The sequence below is a fragment of the Bactrocera neohumeralis genome, chromosome 6, assembly GCF_024586455.1.
Source record: "Bactrocera neohumeralis isolate Rockhampton chromosome 6, APGP_CSIRO_Bneo_wtdbg2-racon-allhic-juicebox.fasta_v2, whole genome shotgun sequence".
Taxonomy (NCBI): Eukaryota; Metazoa; Arthropoda; class Insecta; order Diptera; family Tephritidae; genus Bactrocera; species Bactrocera neohumeralis.
Genome location: NC_065923.1, coordinates 35327363 through 35348246, shown reverse-complemented (window position 1 = coordinate 35348246; position 20884 = coordinate 35327363). Strand labels below are relative to the sequence as shown.

The window sequence follows — 20884 nt, the reverse complement described above, 5'->3', positions numbered from 1 at the left end:
TTAATAAATAAAAAAGTTTTCCGTAAAAGAATTTGTTTTGATGGGTTGGTTTGTATGGCAGCTATACGTTACAGTGGTTCGATCAAAACAATTTCCTCGGAGATTATACCGTTGTTTACGGTTATAATGTATAATAAATTTCATGAAGATGTCTTGGCAAACAAAAAAGTTTTCTATACAAAAACTAGATTTTGAGCGGTCAGTTTGTATGGCAGCTATATGCTATAGTAGTCCGATCTGTACAATTTTTTCGAAAGTTGTAGCTTTGTTTTGCATAATAAGTCAAGCAAAATTTCAGGAAGATATCTTTACAAATAAAAAACTTTTTCATACAAGAACTTGACTTCGTTGGTTCAGCTTGTATGGCAGCTATATGAAATAGTAGTCCGATCTACAATTTTTCTTCAGATTTTGGAACCTTGTTTTGGACATTAATTCCTGTAAAATTTCGTTAAGATATATTGTTAAATAAAAAAGTTTTTCATACAAGAACTAATTTTTCATCGCCCGATTTGTATGGCAGCTGTGTGATATAGTGAACCGATCTAAACAATTTCTTCCGAGATTGTACCTGTGTTTTAAGCAATGATCCGTACCAAATTTCGTGAAGATATCTCTTCAAATGAAAAACTTTTTCGTACAATGACTTGATTTCGATCGTTCAGTTTGTATGGCAGCTATATGCAATAACGGTTCAGACAAATGATACTCAGCTCATCACGCTGATCATTTGTATATACATATATATAGACATATAAGTTTCCTTTTGGGTGATACCAACTTCGTGGCAAACCCTTTTCGGAGTAAATAAATATTTGAAATATAGCAACAACTGGCGCGATTGCAATTTCCATTGCTGATCGTTTGTTATATGTATAAAAAAGTGCAAATTTCGCTTAAGCCAATCTGCCGGACACATGTTTTTCATAGCCACTCGCCAAACAAATTTCTGCTGTCCGACACTGTCTGCCGCCGTAGGTGATGAATAAAACATGCAAATCTTGTCACAAAATATCATAAAAGCTTTTTAAAAAGTACAAAACAAAAAAAAAAACAACGATACCAAAAGAATCTATAAAAGATTGTGGAAAATTTTAGACTGATCAAAACACAAGTGATACCTAAAACTCTTTTAATTTTACGAGCAACAGATGGGCGCTAATAGACAAAACCACGGCAAGCGACGCAGATACAGACGTTTTTCTGTTTTTTTTTTGTGTGTTTTATTTGGAGAGCAAGTATTTTTTTTCCGTAGAAGTAATGGCGTTGAGTTCGGCATTGCAACAAATGCACTAAAATCCAGCAAAACAGAAACTTTTCGAAAAGCGCTTATAGTATGTGCCACTAATATAAATATACACGCGTTGTCAGCACACAAGAAAAGTGATTTTCAGCGATTTTAACATTAACTCATAAAAGCACGCTGTTTGTGCTTAAGTTAGTTTAATTTTCGAAGAATTCCGCACCAGCGTGCTTCCCCTCTGCATTATAGTGTATGTATTTGTTTAAGTAAACAGCCGGAATTTATTTGTTTATAAATTTGGTGAGGCTATAGATACAAGCATATCTCTAGTATGCGAAAATATTATAATTTCGGTAATACGCTAGCTTGCAACATTTACAAAGTTGCACTGTATGCAATACAGTTGGTTATTCGCATGTTTCACGCCCACCTGAAACACACACACCCAGCGCCTGCATTGCGGTGTACTGTGTAGGTGCGCGCGGTCGTATACGTAACTTAATTGATTTCTCATCATTCATAGCCGCCAAGGCTGCATCATGTGATGCACGATCAGCCGACAATGTTACACGTCTCCTTTGCTACACTTTTATGCTGGGCACTCGCGACTCCCGGCACTCTACGCAGTTATACAATTCGCGCTTAGTCATCGATCGGTGAGTCGCAGCGCAAGAATGTGACACATTGACCAAAATAAATCCCACGAATGATTTGCGACAACTCAAGAAAGATATCTACATACATACATATATTCATATATTTACACTTAGATGCATTTAAATATAACTTTAGTATGCTCTCGTTGGGAAGGTCGCCCGAGCGTTCGGAAGATATGCTTTTAAATAGTCAGCGAGTAAAAAGCGCATTTTATATAAAAATAAATTTAGTTTAAAATAGTTCAATTGTTTGTGCTTGTTAAACATTTAATTATTTATATTAGTTGATTGCACAAATCAGCACTTATACCCGTCTACACGCCCTTAAGTGAACTAAAGCACGTGATCTATTTTTATTTTCGCTAAATGTGGACTTTTAGGGGTAAGTCTTTTCTTTTCATTATTGAAGAAAAGCTCAAACTGGTTCAGCTAATCCGTTAGAGACAGCGTGGGAATGCTTGAAGCTGATATTTGCAAGTACTGCCTTGAGTTTTAAGAAAATCTTGAGGTTTTTAGGCTACAGAATACAATTTACATAAGAGTTCTTAAAAACTAAAAAAACAAAACATCTTAACTTTGATTGCGTCGAAGCTGAAATACGATTCACAAACCGAAAATTAATGTTGATCGCACAAGACAGTTTATATCACAGCTGTATATCATAGTGTGTCGTTATTAGCGACAAATGAGCAGCTTCTCGGGGAGAAAAGGATGTGTAAAAAATTTTTGGTTGATATCTCCAAAACCGAGGACTAATTGGCATATAAACAGACGAACCAGGCATGGCTAAATCGACTCAGCTCAATTTGAATTAAATACATTTTCAAGTCTTTAAAATTAACCAAAATCTTTTAAATAAATTCAATTAATTTTAATTAATAAATTAATTCAATTCTAGTAAAATATAATTTAATATTATTTAAAATTATAAAAAATAATTAATTATGGCGATTAATTAATTTTAATTAAAAATAAAATTTTCTAATTTTAATATATTGTTTAATTAAATTAATTAATTAATTTTAATTAAAAGTATTAACACTATAAAAATTAATTAATTAAAATTAAAATCTTATAATTAATATAATAATATTTATTGAAATTATAACTAAATTATAATTATAATTATTAATTAAAAAATTAAGATATTATTAATAATTTCGATAATTTTCATTAAAATTTAATTATAATTTTAATAAATGTTATTTTATATTCATCATAAAGTTTTAATTAATTAATTTAAAATACAAATTTTAATTTTAATTAATTAATTTAAAAATTTTTGTTAAATAATAAAAAATTTAATTAAATGCTTAATTAAAATTATAAAATTTTAATTATAAAATTTTAATTTTAATTATAAAATTTAATTTTAATTAATTAACTTTTATATTTTCAATACTTTTAATTAAAATTAGTTAATTAATTTAATTAAACAATATAAAACTTAATTAATAAACTTTTTAAAAACTTTAATTAAAATGAATTAATAATTTTTTATAATTTTAATTAAATTTTAATTCATTAATTTTTATTATTTGTGAAATAATTTTTATAATTTTAATTAAAATTTAATTAATTAATGTTTCTAATTTTAATAAAAATTTAATTAATTAAATTATATATTTTTAATTAAAATTAATTAATTAATAGCCTTTGTTAATTAATTAATAATTTTACAAACATTAAAATAAAGCTACTTTCACATAGTTTCATTTCTAATTTTGCTAAACAAGTTACGTTTGAGTCTAATTTTATTTATAAATTCAACAAAAAAAATTTAAATAAAGTAAAATATAATCGTTTAAAATAATTGAAAAAATTTCGAAAGTAAATCTACGAAATCTTCGATTTATTTTCATTTTTGCCATGATTACGTTTAGTAGATATACGATTGTGTTGCGTCGCGTTTCATCACATTTTCAGATGTTGTTCATACGCCCCGCCGTATCACATGAAAAATACGGCTAGCGCGCAAAACGAATAAAATGAACAAAACCTTGTTGTTGTTGGAACAATCCGTGCATGAATCACGTTTGTTGTATATTTAACGTATTTGTTGTTTTTCTATTATAAAATTAGCATGCTTTTGTTGCTATACAACCTGTAAGCAGCCACGATTCTGAATTATTTAATAGTATATAGTATAGTATAGTATATATGGCGAGTAGGTGTATCGGCTATTACATATTTATGTATATGAAAAGTATTTTCTGTGTTGCTACACTTAAATTGTGTATTCTTAGATTTCGAAAGTTTTTGTCTGCCAATCGGGCTGTCAATTGGCGGGAGGATGCGGCTGGCGGGCAAAAGTTGAGTGTTGATGTCGGCATGTCTCGAGTAATATGATTTCTTGATGATATTTTCATCGTAAAATATGGCAATATTAAATGTATCTACGACAGAAAATGGTAAAAGATAGCGTTTGAATGCAGATAGGTTAGACCAATGGGTATTTGTAGGTAATTTTTTACATATTTAAAGATCAGTAAGAAATTCTCTGATACTTCCTAGAGCCGAAATTCTTTTAAGCTACATAAATTTCTCAATAAAAAGCGTCATTAAACAATATTAAAGAAGATTGCGAAATAATAACAAGGCAAAGACATGACTTTAATTATATTGTGTGCTCGTTTGGCTTTAGGGTACTCAACAAGCTTTACGACCTACACAGTCGGCTGAAATTATTCCAGTCACTAACAACATACATGCCCAGCATACAAAAATATTTATAAATAAATTTTCGTAGATTTTTTAATTTAATTAATTTATTTTATATTATTTTGCTCGGAGCACACGTTCTTTATCGCTGTTTAACAAGCGGGTTGTGTTTGAAGCAATTCGTTTTCGGAATGTAATTACAGATTAAATTTTATGTTTTCTGTTTTTTTTTTTGCTTGTCTTCCAATGCTTGGCGCAAAAGCTCGCCAGTAAATTTCTTAACGACATTATTAACTCATAAACAATCGCCTTGATTATGTCATTAACGAGCGTGAAGAGTTATAATGAGAAGCATGGGCGACGAGCCTTATGGGCCGCACTGAAGCTGGCCACTTGAATCGGCACCGGCAGCGCTGAATTCTCACGGTTCGTAGCGCAAAGAGGCAGCACAAACTGAAAATATGAAAATAAAGCCAACACACACACATACACACATGTGCGTTCATAAGCATTACGAGTTTACAAAAAAACTTGCCGTGCTGCTAAGGCGCCTTCTTTAGATTGCGATTGCCGCTGCATGTGTACACCTTCCTAGTGGGGAACTTTGGGGCCACTTGTCATGCGGCGTAGGCTTGTTTGTGCGCTTATGTGTGTCACAGTCGAATTATTTGTTGTCTTGTTGCTAGAACCGCCGCGTATCATTACGACTTAATTGTGACATTTTTACGACTGGACGAATAGCCGACAGCAGCAGCAGCAGCGTCAGTAACAAAAAAGAAAAGTGACAGCAGCGTGAAAAGTGAGCCGCATACTGAATTCGCACTGCTGCCAGCTGTTGAGAATTTCGGTTAGTAATACCTACATATACATAAGTATGTGGATACACTTTTCGTGAATATTTAATGGCCGCAGCGCCCCTGGCTCATGCTGGCATTGGAAATGTGTAAGAAATTTCGCAAAAATCTGATAACTTTGTAGGGGATTTATGTGGACATAAAAATGTTTATTGCCCAAATAACTTGGGAAAATCATAGAAATTTGATTAATATTAAATTGTTTTGAATTTAATTAAACTCACAACCGAACTGAAATAAAAGTCAGGAGACTTTATAGCTCCGAACAAATACATACTTATGGGCATTAGGGTGGGTAAAAAACGGATAATTTTTTTTCGTTTGGTACTCTGAAAAATAGATTCTTAGACTCTTTTAACAAGACCTTTTTTGAAAATGCAACTCCTTCGTTAGTCACCTAGTGTCCATTAGGGTGGGTAAAAAAAGAATATTTTTTTTCTTGGTTCTCTGAAAAATAGGTTCTTAGACTCTTTTAATAAGACTTCCCTTCAAGGTGCATATCCTTGGTTAGTGTTCATTAGGGTGGGTAAAAAAAGGGAAATATTGTTTCTTGGTAGTCTGAAAAATAGGTTCTTAGACTCTTTTAATAAGACCTTCCTTCAAGGTGCATATCCTTGGTAGTGTTTATTAGGGTGGGTAAAAAAAACGAAATTTTGTTTCTTGGTACTCTGAAAAATAGATTCTTAGACCCTTTTAATAAGACCTTTCCTGAAAATGCAACACCTTCGTTAGTCACCTAGTGTCCATTAGGGTGGGTAAAAAAAGAATATTTTTTTTTTCTTGGTGCTAAACTCTAAAACTCACAGTTACGTAGCTTCTCATATAGTGTTGTCTAAGGACTTTTTTTCGAGTATCAAACGAAAAAATACTATTATATTTTTTTTTTTACCCACCCTAATGAACACTAACTAAGGCGGTGTCTACGCCAATTAAGAAGAAGAAGAATGGACATATGGATGACCAACGAAGGGGCTGCGTTTTCCTCGAATTTCTTATTCTTAAAGAAGCTTCAATTTCAGCAGAGACACCCGATCATTGATCGTGAGTTTTTTGTATAATTTTTAGATAAATATTTGAAGTATGAACTAAAGTAAAAACAAAAATTTTTTTGAATATATTTTTCATAATGTTGTAACAGAAACTTATTTTATGGTTTTATATAATTAAATTTTTATTATGCACTTCCTTAAAAAAGCCCATCACCAGCGTACCGACGCGTTCAAATCGAGGTCGCAATAAAATTATTGGTCTCATAGTCATTAAAATACAATTTTACTTTTTCTTCTGCCATAGGCATAATGTGCTTACTTCATATTTTGTGAGAAGACACGGGCAAACTTAATTATTAGTGACACGACGCAACGGAAACGGCGCCTACTGGTGACACTCAGGCGCCAGCGGCAGACACAAAAAATACGCACTTTTACTTCAGCGATTTTACAATTTTTTAGCCAAATTGCGCTTATTCTACTGGCAAGTGTTATTATTCTACTGGCAAGTATCTCTTTGGCTTACATAAGTTGCCGTTATTTTTGAAACCAACTCTTATGCTGAGCTTCGCTGTGAATGAGTTTAACTTCTGAGTTCTACATTTTGAATTTTGTGTGCTTTGAATTGGGTCAATATATTCTAAATTAATGAAAAATGCTTGGCACTTAGTCAAGCTGAACTTATTTGTAGGTCATCAGAAGGTAAAGTGCCGAGAAATATTAAAAGAAAATTTAATATAATAATAAAATGCATTTTATTCTTGATTAAAAAGAAAAAACTGACTGAGTTTTCCATGACAAGCTATATATTAATGCAAAAACAATAAAAAGAGTAAATAAATTGCTTTGGACGTCGAATATGGTTTGGTATGTAAGCGCTTAATGGGTTCTGGTGGCTTTAAACAAAAGTTTGGGAAAAAATATTCTCTGCAAAATACAATTGGTGTCTATTTATATACGGGTACCAAGGTATACTGATCATAAATATTTGCTGCCCAAAATTATCACGAAAATAGCGCCGAAAGTTCTAGGAACTATTTTTTGTGTTTTTCTTTAGAGCTTAGGATAGGTAAGGTTAAGTAAAATGATCGATTCTAACAGGGTTCTTACTTCGATATTTTAGAACTGTCCCTTCTGGTACCCAGAACTTCTACACCTAACAGGGTTCTCACTTCGATTGTTTAGAACTGCCCTTTCTTGTACCCAGAACTTCTATAAAATTCTATAAAAGTGATCATAAGAAACCTCATAAAACAACAAACTGCTTTGAGCCGATTACAAACTTATTGAGGCGGCTGATGTCTGCCTCGGCTATGTCTCCTGATTTGTCGAAGCTATGACTGTCAAGATCAAACTCAGCCTTGCAAAAGCTGGAGAATGGAGGAGAAAGTCCCTAGAGGTTTCCACTTTATGTTCTTCCATACGACTTTTACAATTTGCGACCATTTGAACAATGCCAGTAAGAACTCTTACAATTATGGCAAGATGAACTTTGCATGTAGTTGAGCAGATTTCTACGTTCTACTCTAGGCCACAAAGATCTCGCAGTCACGTGAAGGCCAGTCGTCGACAACGTCTGCTAAGTGCACGCGAAGTCTATAAGTTCAGTGCTAGAACGCAAGATCCAACTTGTTTTCATTCCTATGTGATTGTACTCACTCTTGCCAGCTCAACGGTTTTGCATTTTCCAGCGATTCCGCTATGGCCTGACCTGGTACCCAAACGAGTCTGGTATGGAAGTAGCTCGATCTTACATCTAGTGATGTTAGAGTAGACTTTAACTAACATTGAGCGCCCAGTTTGCAAACTCAATGCAGTTAATCTTATAAGGCATTTCTTTTCAGCCTTGAAGTTGCTAGGAAATGCAGTTTACATAGCTAGGACTCAGTTATAAACAAGTAAGATGTCTGAAGTAACTAAACTGTGATGTTCATATATGTATATAGCAACTCTCATTCTTTTAATCTCTTGGTCAAATTAACTTGAATTCTGTTCAAACTCTAAGTTCACAAGTTCCTCGAAGCACCAAAAGGCAACTAACCTTGAATAAGTATTATAAATAATTCAAAATTCTATGTAAATTGGCGTCGCTTATATATTTTTCTTTTGCATAAAAGCGAAAAATGCTGCTTTAATTAATCAAATTCGTATTTATGCGGGACAAGAGACAATCAAAACGCTTTTCAACACGCCTATGACAGGCCAAATACCAGGAATAGGTATACCAAGGGAGTTCAAGCATAGGAAATATGCAAATGGCTTTGCTCATACATATGCATATACATATATTTGTATGTAGCGACATCTAGTGGAAGTGGGTGTGTTCCATGTGAGGAATACTGGCGGCAGTAATGAGCTAAGTTGAATCAAATCATTTCTCGCCAACATTCAACATTTCAGGTATTCAGTGGTGCTGTCACTTTACCGCATCGCCGCATCAGTCACTTTACTGTACATTGTATGTACATTCAAACGGGCTTATGGCGGCGTGTGGCACATTCGTACTCGCCGAGTACGCCTTTATTGCGTTTCGCATGTCACTCGCCTGTCCAATTGTGGCATAATTTGTTAACAGCAATTTTACGCTCGATAAATTTAAATTGAATTGCACGAGTATAAAGAAATCATTTTACATAGAGACAACCAAAAATAAAAGTAATAAATAAGTCAAGTTCATGAAAATGAAATTGAAAATGTATAAAAGCCCATTGTCAGCTGTTGATTGTGGGCTTTGAAGCGGAAATGATAAAGCTCGTGGCTTTTGACTTTCAAAAAGCATGTGAGTATGTGATTTTTTCTTAGGAAAATGACAACATAACGGTTTAATTTTGAGTGTTTTTAATGTCGATATTGTCTCATAACAGTTCACTAGAAAGCCCTGAGGCATAACGTTTGCTATGCAGTTCGCTATAAGTAATTTGCAAAGGCTAAAGCTGATCAAATGCAATGTCTGTTAGATAAAAACCAAAAGGCTTTGTAAATCATGCCACGGTCGGCCACCTACGGTCTATTATGCCCTTCCCTATATCACATATGGTCACCAAGTTCCAGCATCCTGAACAATTTCAGGAGTATACTGGGCGCGACTGAGGTGATGTGATCCCTTTCCACGTAGATGGAACCTTGGGCCTTTAGTCTGCTTCTGCAAATTGCTGGGCAATCCATAATCAAGTGTTCTGGAGCTTCCTGTTCCATATCGCAGAACCGGCAGTTTGTGCAAGAGACTATGCCCATGTTGGACAAGTGTTTCCTGAGCCTGCAGTGCCCTATATAAAGCGCGACAAGGAGGCGGAATTTGTCTCGAAGGAGGTTGCTTATTTCCTTAAACTTTGCAAGTTTATACCCTCCCAGAAGCAGCTTGGCGTATTTCTGCTGCTGCTGCCAGAGCTGTTCTCTCCCTACTCTCCGTGCGGAGCAGCTACTTAAGAGTGTCGGACTCCACAGCGATGCATGTTCGTCGGGTAGCTCATTGCCGGCTACCCCTTTATGCCCCGGCACCCAATTTAGGTGTACCTGGTCGTATACTGATAGGCGGTTCAGCTTTCCTATACACTCCTCCACTAAAAGCGATCTAACCCCATACGCTGAGATCGCTTTTAGTGCCGCTTGACTGTCGCTAAGTATGGCGATACGCTGGTTGCGATAATTGCAGTGGAGATTGAGTTCTGCGCACTGACTTAGAAAAAGACTTCTGCTTGAAAACTGCTCGGAAAACGTCCCATTGGTATGGATAGTTTGGTATGCGGTCGTGCAGTGCCTGCTCCAACGCCTTTCGGTGTTTTCAAACCGTCAGTGCATCACTGAATACTAAGTGCTGTCTCTCAGCAGTAGGTCGTGCGTGGAGTCATTCCATTCTGCCTTACTACCGAGAGTAACTCTAAACTTCTTTGATCCTAATGTTATAAAAAAAGGAAAATCATTAAATAAAAGTTTCCATACAAGAACGTATGGCAGTTGTAAGTTATAGTGGTACGATCTGAGGATCTACTTCAGATATTCTACCTTTGCCTTGGACCATAATCCATGCCAAGTTTCGTGAAGATATTTCTCAAATGAAAAAGTTTTCCATATAAGAGTATGCTTATCATTGTTCAGTTTGTATGACTGCTAAGTATATGCTATAGTGGTGCGATATCGCCGGTTACGATTAATGAACAGTTGTTTGAGAAGAAAACGAGGGCTACAAAATTTCAGATCAGTATTTCCAAAACTGAGGGACATGGCTAAATCGACTTAACTCATTACGCTGATCGTTTACTTTACAGGGTCTCAGACGTTCCTTTTGGGTGCTACAAACTTCGTGGCAAACTTAATACCCCTTGTTCAAGGCATACAAATATCAAACCCGAGATTTTTAATTAATAAAATATTTGCTAACCATCCGCTTGTTAAGCATATAAGAGTCGAATTAGCGTGACAAAATTGTCCACATTTTCCAACAATTCAAGCCATGCAATTTTCCCAACATTATTCTTCAATCATATGAGCACTTAACAAACAAGCATTAATTAATTTGACATGCACGCAATGTGTCAATTAATACAACAGCTGATTCGCCAATTTGTCTTCTCTCTTATCTTAATCTCTTTGCATTGTATGCTACTTTCAATTTGCGAGCATAGCTTTGCAGGCGCGCAGAAGAGAGCGCCAAGAGTATGTAATTACTTCGTCAATGCGAACTCATGCGTAGTGGAATGCCGGCGACCAGCAACATACATATAGTATGTCAAAGCAGCAGTTAAAACCCAATTAAAATTAAATTAGCCTAAAGAATATGGTCAAGGATCAATAAACTCACTCACACAACCCACATACAGCCAACTAAACCTGCTTATAATTTGCTGTGTACTTGTCACTTTAATTAGCGATTTCATTGAATGTCAGACGAACCAAGAAAGCCTCGTCGAAGGTGAAAATATGTATGTGTAAAGCAGTGCGCAGTGACCCACTGTGACGGCAGTGTGAATTTGTTGAGTTGGTTTGGCCAAGTCCGTTTGTCTGTCGGTATATATGCCAACTAGTGCCCTCAGTTTTTGAGCTAACACTCTGAACTTTTTCACAAATATTTTCTTCTCCAAAAAGCTGTTCATTTATCGAAATCGTCGATATCGGACCACCGTAGCATATAGCTACCATACAAACCGAACAGTCAAAATTAAGATCTTGTTTTGAAAACTTTTTATTTGAAAAGATATCTTCCCGAAATTCGGCATAGATATTTGCCGAAAGTAGCTACACAAGTTTTGAAGAAATTGTTGTGATCGGACTACTATAGCATATAGCTGTCATACAAACTGATCGTTCAAAATCAAATTCTTATATGAAAAACTTTTTTATTTAACGAGATATCTTCATGAAATTCTGCATGGATTATTTTCCTTGGCAACGTTACTATCTACGAAGAAATTGTTCAGATCGGTTCACTACAACATATAGCTACCATACAAACTGACTGATCAACAGCAAGTTCTCTTATGGAAACCTTTTTATTTGACAAGATATCTTCACGTAACTCGACATAGATTATTGCTCAAGGTGAAGCTATAAGATCTAAAGAAAGTCTTCAGATCGAAATACTATATGATATAGCTCCCAAACAAACTGAACGTTCAAAATTAAGCTCTTCTATGAAATTGTTGTTATTTTCGAAGTGAATTAAAGCTTCGGTGTAACCGAAGTTACCATTTTTTCTTGTTTAGAATAAAATTTCAAAATGTTGTGTTGGCAACGCTGGTTGCTCGAAACATTTTCTTTGCGAATACGCACTTGTTAGCATATCGTGGCTGGTGTTGCAGCGAGTAAAACACTCTCACACACGTGCCAGCCATTTATCATGGCCATCAAATATTTTCGCGATTTGTTGTTTGTGTGATTTTCGTTGCAATAGTTTTATTTATTAATGCAGATGTAGTCGCCACGATCTTAATGTCAAACAGAGGCAATCGACGACGTTTTGCCATATATTATATATATATATTTGTGTGTTGTTGTATAAAAAGCCATTTGTTGTTGTAGCTGCTGCTGTGGCCAGCTAAATAAATGGCAAAACGTATGTGGCGCGTTGGCGAACATTTGCTCGTGAAGTTCAATTAAAAATAGTTTCGGCAGCGAAACGAGGTAATACAAACGCTGACAGGCAACACGCTAGCAACATGTTGATAAACACACATGATTTGTGTGGAACGAAGTGCCGTTGACAGGCGGCGGAAATGTTCTTAAGCTTAGTTTCCTTTACATAACGCGTGCATGTCGCGTTCATCAAATTCCTGCCGTTTACCAAATAAAACTATTTTGCATTATTTACAAGCTGATTATGGATGAAAAGCGGAAAGCGAGCGGTTTAAGTGCACATTTCGTGATTTGAGACGGCTTAATGCGAAATCTTCTCACACTTTTCATCGATTAAATATTATTGAAAGTTTAATGCTACGCACACACTACAACAACAGTGATTTTGTGTCCACGATTTGCCAGCGATTTTTTACGATCGCCGATCGCCGTTAGCGAGATTAATGAGCTATTTTAGCCTACTTTCGATTTTAATTAGCAAATCTATTTTTCAATCAGTTTGCCAAATACAATTAGTTAAATTCGGTTTGGACGTTAGGCCGTTCGACATATGCAACGCGTCGCGTCCTTCTGCTGTTTTGGTCTGTAGACAATAATGAGATGGCATCGTGGCTGTGGCTGCCGACTTCGTTTGCTTTTGCGCTTCACTGTGAATGCATGTAGTCGCGTTTTGGTTGTTGTTGTTGCTGTTTTGGTTGTTTTGCGGCCGACGACTGACTGTCTATCTGTCTGTGGCTGTCCCTTCTCGGTTTGGTTGTAAACGCATTGTTTGTTGTTGTTGCGTTTGATTAATGAGTACCGTAAACTTGTGCCTCATGTGGAACCGTCCGCTGATTGCCGATCTTTTCCAACATTTTTCGCACATTTTCGCACTCTTTGCAATTCAATTGCAGCCAAAAGGCAAGTGAACATTATTTTTAGCCGAAATGTAAGCGTTTATTTTATGCTTTCAAAAGGAAAAAGTGAAAGAGAAAAATTTTGCCATAATACTCGTATATTTTTCGTGATGTTGGGATGGGGTGCGGCAAGTAACGAGGGTGGGTTTGTAATGCGATTTTTATGTATATATGTAGATATTGCTATCTATCTTCTTCTTCTTTATTGGCGTAGACTTCGCTTCCGTGGCTATAGCCGAGTTCCTATCGATCTACATTAAGTAAATTTTAATACCAGTTTGGCTGAAAAGCTGAGAAGGTGTTATTGCTTCTCAGAGAGTGAGCCACTCTGCGTGAAAACAAAAACTTAAGTGTTTTCTTGAATTCCGTACAGCCGCTAGAAACCTAAACGATGGACATAGTAGTTGTCCAAAAGAGACTGTTATGGTGGAAAACGACAGACTAAGTCCACAAATTGGTTTTAGGTTATGATAAAATGAAATTGATCGTGACAGCTGACACTCTAGGGATATACAATGAACTTCGAGTTGTTGCAGCGAAATCTGTATTTTTCTTCAATAACTTTTTTAGGTCAGACCTCAGCACATTTCCCACTGGAAGTAAATATTACAATAATGGCATCGAAAAGTTACTGTCGAGTTATAAAATCTAATTTCTTTAAAGAATAGGTTTGAAATATTTATATGGATCAAGATTATCCAACTCTAAATGCGCGATTGATTACATGGATGGATTGGATGGGTACTTATACTCTGAACAGGTTAGTTAAGTTTGCCATTATGTGTGGAACGACCAAAAGAAAATGTCGCAGACTATATATATACATATATATATATATACAAATGAGCCGTAACGAGCTGAGTCGATTTAGCCATGTCTGTCTGTCTGTCTGTCCGTCTGTATATATAAGAACTAGTCCCTCAGTTATTAAGATATCGTTTTGCAATTTTGCAAACGTCATTTTCTCTTCAAGCAGCTGCTCATTTGTCGGAACTGCTGATATCGGACCACCATAACATATAGCTGCCATACAAACTGAACGATCGGAATCTAGTGCTGGTATGGAAAACTTTTGCATTTGACAAGATATATTCACGAAATTTGGTATATATTATTTTCTAAGGCAACAATGTAATCTCCGAAGAAATTGTTCAGATCGGTGAAATATAGCATATAGCTGCCATACAAACTGAATGATAGGAATCAAATGCTTGCATGGAAAACTTTTGCATTTGATGTGGTATCTTCAAAAAATGTATTGCGTTACTGCTTCCATAGAAATAATGTAATCTCCGAAAAAATTGTTCAGATCGGTGAAATATAGCATATAGCTGCCATACAAACTGAACACATAGTTACTAAAAGAAATGGCACCTGTGAAGGGTATACTAGCTTCGGTGCAGCCGAAGTTAACATTTCTTCTTATTCCAGAGGTCATTTACTTGCATATATTTTTTGTGCATTAACAGTTTTGATATGATAATTAGGATCTGTCTGCGCCACGGTACCACAGCGCGTATGAGTAACATTTTTTTCTAATTCTCAAGCGCAAATATGTTTCATGCGAAAATAAAATATTAACGAAAATATTTTCCAAGATTATTATGTTCTAAAGAGTTGACTACTACCTATAGTCTAGCTATACTACTAGATCTAGTCTATATGTATTCTCTTAATGACTTCTTTCCAGATTGCTACTTTTGCTACTTCCACAGTGCAATGTACCTAACACACACACACGCTCATTTCTGTGCGCTGTTAAGCACTCGACGTAATTAATATACAATTCACTTCACTCATGCAGCTCCACCCACTAAGCACTAAGTGCAGCGTAAAAGCATTCGCATGCGATCATTGCAGCCAACAGAGTGAATCAGGTTGAGTGATTTGATGGCACATATGTATGTACCTACCGTACCATAGTCTACGAAGAACAAATAAAAGTTTTGCATAGCTTCCTCTTGTTTAATCACCGCAGTGCTTAGGTGCATATGGCTTTTGTGTGTGTGTGTGTGTGTGTTTCCGTGTGTTTGCGAACCTTTTTAGTGGCATTGCAGTTTTTAACATTGCGTTCGACACGAAAAACCCGGTCGCCAGCTAAGTGGGTTCAAGCACCACAACGAACTGTCTGTCAGGCCAGTCAACTGTTTGTGGCAACTTCTCACATAGATTTCCATCGCAATTCCCAGCCGGTGGCACAAAGCGTCCACCGCGTAGACAAAACAAACGAATGACTGCCCACTAAAGCACTCTAAAGCAACAAATGCTAAGCAATTTATGCATTAATTCAATAATTTATTTGGTTTTTACGCTTTTGGTTTTGTGTACCCAATGCTTTACATTTTTAGGTGCCTAGGCGTCTAGGTAATTATAAAGTTGCCAAAACGCCAATTGCTGCGGTGTCATTGGTGTTGGCGTGCCCCGGGCGTGAAGTGCCAAGTTGCAAGTGTCATGCAACATACACATGCCACAACTTCTTCCACAAATTAATGATACTCTTCATCGCCACTCACAGACAGAGGAGAAGCATAATTTTTAATTACACTTTTGAAGTTTCGCATAAAATTTGCTGAATTCTGCAGAAATGCATTTTTAATTTGCAATCGCAGCGTGGAGGGGGCGCCACATCCGCACTTTGGGTGCATTGTCTCAACATGTGTGTGAGCGTACTGCAATTAGTGCTGACATTGAGCGCTGCGTGTCTGCTAATTCTCAAACAAATCTACATTTTTTAGCAATTTTACTTTCATTTTTTTCCTGTTTAGTGCAGCGTTGTTGCTGCAACAGTCTTCAGGTGCATTTTTTATTTCACAAACGGCTATAAAACTAGCTTTTCCTCCAGTTTGATCGGCTATAAGCTTTATAAGGCAGCTAAATGCTATAGTGATCCGATCTGAATAACTTTTGTGGACATTGTAGCGCTGCCTTAAATAATATTTTAGACAAAATTTTGTGAAGTTATCTTGTCAAATAAAAAAGTTTCCCATACAAGTACTTGAATACGGTTGATCAGTTTGCATGATAGTTACATACATATATGCTACAGTTGTCCGATATCAGCAGTTCCGACAAATGAGTAGCTTCTTGGTGAGAAAGGATTGTGTGGAAAGATTTAGATCGATATCTTGAAAGCTGAGGGACTAGTTCGCGCATTTACATACGGAAAGGGCTAAATCGACTTAGTTTAATATGCTGATCATTTAGGTATATGTATGTATATCGTCAATTAAAATGAAAAATAACGTGACGTCACTTTTCATAGGTTTCATATTGAAAAAAATAATTGAGTTTTGATTATAAAATGGTTATATTGGTTATATATTGGTTATACATTGGTTATATATTGGTTATACGGTTATATATTGGTTATACATTGGTTATATATTGGTTATATATTGGTTATATATTGATTATACATTGGTTATGTTATATATTAGTTATATATTGGTTATGTATTAGTTATATATTGGTTATATATTGGTTATATTGAATTCTACATTTCGTATAAGCAAGGATTACAATTTTTTATGCATTGCTAGAGTGAGATGAAGAGAGAGCTAAGAGATGCTGAGATGTTTATTGCAAGCGTTTCCAAGCATATTGATATGTATCAGTAGTAATATTCACCATACATACGAGTATATACATAATACTTGTATGTAAAACTATTGTGAAAGTTCAATTCAGCTATTGCCAATGCTCAATGCAAGCTTGAAGGGTGTAGTTTTTTTATTTACGATTATCTAAGTGAGCCGATGATTTGTGATAGTCTCTTGCGTAGATAGCACAGAAAAGAAATTAATATTGCTCAATTTTCAGATATCAAGCATTGAGCAAAAGGTTTTACCCCATTAAGTCGCCTAAGTAGTAAATCATAAAATCCAACAGGAATATTAGCTGCCATCACAAATAGCCGCCTACGCAACTGCAGTTGAATTATGAGACGAACGAATAGAAGAGTTCAAAAGGCCAACTAAATTAGCACGAAAATTTCGTCATCGCTTAAACTGCCGCTGAGGCAGTGCGGGCAGCACTCCAAATAATACAGCGATGATTTATGAGTGTTGTTGCACTCAAAGATTAAAAGTGCGCACTAACAACAACAAAAATTATAAAAAAAGCACCACACTAAAATCTCGCTGCTGCCAAAATATGTACACGTCAAATAAACAAAGCATATTTCAGAATTTCCGTGACGCAGTTCATAGCAAATCGAGTTGTTGCAACACACACTCGACAACAGCGCGAATCAAAGAACTCAAAACCGTTGAGAACTCCAAAAACGCGTTGTATGATTAAATGGAATTTCGTGATACTAAACACATACATACATATATGTATGTATGTACGTAGGTACGCTATGAGCCAACAGCGCGGCGTTAAGGTGAGTTATGAGGGCGTGTGAATATGCAACGATGACGCAGTTGATAAGGCGAGTGGAGCAGCGCTGCTGTGTACGTTGTAAGCAGCAAAGCAAGCAAAGCGAAAACAACACGTGAACATGTGAATGTGTTTTTTTTGTGTGTGTTTGTGTGCGTGTACGTGGGTACGGGAGCGTATGTTGACAACGTGCTGTCAGTATTGTTTAGCGACACATGTTAGCCGATAGGGCGTTGTTGTTGTTGTTGTTCTCGTTGTTGATGCAGGTAAACAAGTGAGCAAACAAACCGGTAAACAAACAAACAGTGCATGGAGCTTGGAAGTGACAGATAAACGAGATGATCTCAACTGCGACAATGACGTATGCTACGTGCGTGTGCATGTGTGTGTGCACTGTGAAACGGGTTTTGATGTGAGCGATTTATGGTAGGGAAATTCCGCTACGTAAAATGGACTTTGTTCCGGTTTCCGTTTTTGTGTGACAAGAAGACATTTCAATTTTGTGTTTTAGCCTTTCAACATGTCAAATGAAATCAAACGGTTATAACGGTTGTTATGTTAAAAGTGAGCGATTTGTTTGCATTAAATGCCACTCTGAGTTGCATATTTTGAAGTATACATGCTGTTGTTTATAAAATATATATTTATACATACTTATGTTGAGAAATTATTTTGGTGTATTACGACATATTATTTGCGCATTGTTTGGCTGATCTAATGATAAGCTGTTCTAATAAGATTGCATTGAATTTTGCGATTTTATGTTGGAGACTACAGGTGCATATGTATATGTACACATGTATATGTATGTACGTATTATGCTATGGTTGCTCGATCTGTATAATTTGTCTACCACGAATAATGATCTATGTATTTTGTGAATATATCTTGCCAAATAAAAAAGTTGTTCATACAAAGCCTTCATTTTGACCGATCAGTTTGTATGGCAGCTATATGCTCTAGTTACCCGATCGGAACAATTCCTTTGGAGATAATATCTCTGCATTAGAGAATAATCTGTGCTGAATTTCGTACAAATATTCTGACACATAAAAAAGTTGTTCATACAAGGACTTCATTTTGACCGATCAGTTTGTATGGCAGCTATATGCTATAGTTACCCGATCGAAACAATTCCTTTGGAGATAATATCTCTGCATTAGAGAATAATCTGTGCTGAATTTCGTACAAATATTCTGACACATCATAAAGTTGTTCATACAAGGACTTCATTTTGACCGATCAGTTTGTATGGCAGCTATATGCTATAGTTACCCGATCGAAACAATTCCTTTGGAGATAATATCTCTGCATTAGAGAATAATCTGTGCTGAATTTCGTACAAATATCTTCGCTCATAATAAAGTTGTTCATACAAGAACTTAATTTTGAGCGATCAGCTTGCATGGCAGCTCTTTGACTTCTCTTTTCAGTAAATCAACTATATAAAACGTATGCTTGTAGATCCATTAAACAGAAAATTTACTGTAAAGCCAAGTAAAATTTATATCAATTATTCATTAAGAACTGGAATTCGAACCAATTTTGGAACACTGAAATATTACTGTTCTCCTATATACTTACATATGTATAATCTATAAACCACAATAAGTATTTCTTGGATTCCTATCACAGAGCTTGCAGTCTTTTACTCTCTTGCTATTTGAGTGGATAAGTAACAAAGCTTACGAGCTTCTCTTAACAACTATTTTGATCAATTTGTTATTGCAGAGTCATCTTTGTCAGCACTTTAGTCTCTTATCGCTCTAAAAGCTCGAAAGACTAGAACTTTACTTAATAAATAATCACTTTTATCTGCGGTAAATAGAAATATTACACTTAACTGATAATATCATTACATTATATTTGCTCTTCTCCAAACGGAAATACCCCTCTGGAGAAAAGTTCAATTTTATAATAACAAAATAGGAAAAAGAATAACTTTGTCTGTGATATCCCTCTCAGATACATTTCTTATAGCATATAAAGGTATAAAAATATTTTTATCTTGAATTTTAATGGTCAGTTTATATGACAGTTATAAGCTATATAAATCCGATCGGAAGAATTTCTTCGAGGTCGAGTGTCGTTGATAAGAATAAAAATCTGTGCCAAATTCTGTGAAGATATCTCGCCAAATACAAAAGTTTTCTATAAAAGAACTCGAGTTTGCTCGGTCAGTTGTATGGTAGCTCTGTGTTAAATATAGTTGTCCAATATCGACGGCTCTGACAGATGAGCAATTTCTTAGGGAGACAAGATGTGTGAAAAATTTCAAATCGATATCTCCAAAACTGAGGGACTAGTTCGCTTATATACAGATAGACAGGCATGGCTTAATCGACTCAGTTCGCCACACCGATCATTTATAATCTGTTCAGTGTATGATGAAAATATGAGAGCTAATATTGCCGTGCCTTCGTGGGTCGCTCTGGGCCGAGAACATTAAACTACAGCAGTTTCCTTTATTTTTGCCGGGGTCACGCCAGCTGTACATCACAAGTGCAGATAGATTGCTTATTCTATTGGATGCATGCCCTTGCTTCCGTTGTCCACCCATGGGTCTCGAATCAAAGCGGCTTTTTACTGTAGCATCATCTTCCAAGCGAGTGTCATGTCCTAGTCAGCGCGTTTGCTAGATTTTTATGCGCTTAACTACAACCATGTCACTGTAGAGCTCAAACCGATCGTGGTTTCATATTCTTCGTTACTGTTCGCTAACGTGGACTCCTCCGAAGACTGGAGAACAATTTTTCCGAATGCTTCAAGTGCTTTCTCATCTTGGTTTTTCAACGTTCGCGTTTCTGTGACGTTTAATAAATCGGAAATGGTTAGGCTTATAGAGCTTAATTTTTGCACGTCGAAAGCGGGGTTTGCTGCTCAATTGCCTACCGTTTCCAAGATGATACAGCTAGTAGCAGTAACTCATTCAAAAATAATTAATTTAATAACAATAAAACTCAAAATAAGCGTTGTCGCTTGCTTCGTTTTGGTATCATGTTCTTAAGTTGCCGTTACAACTAACTGACTAGAGTCTGTGCTAATTTTTCTTTTACAGTTAGTTACAAAGCAGCTAAAATTTTGTTGTTGTTTGCAGAAAGAATTGGGTTAGTTGAGATTTGCTGTAATCATCTTA

At 35.7% G+C, this 20884-nt stretch overlaps 1 protein-coding gene across 3 annotated transcripts in view; it reads right to left on the bottom strand.

The window, feature by feature from the left end:
• LOC126762993 (protein vein) overlaps positions 1 to 20884 on the bottom strand; it is a 136492-nt gene that overhangs the window by 23742 nt on the left and 91866 nt on the right. The window lies entirely within an intron of this gene.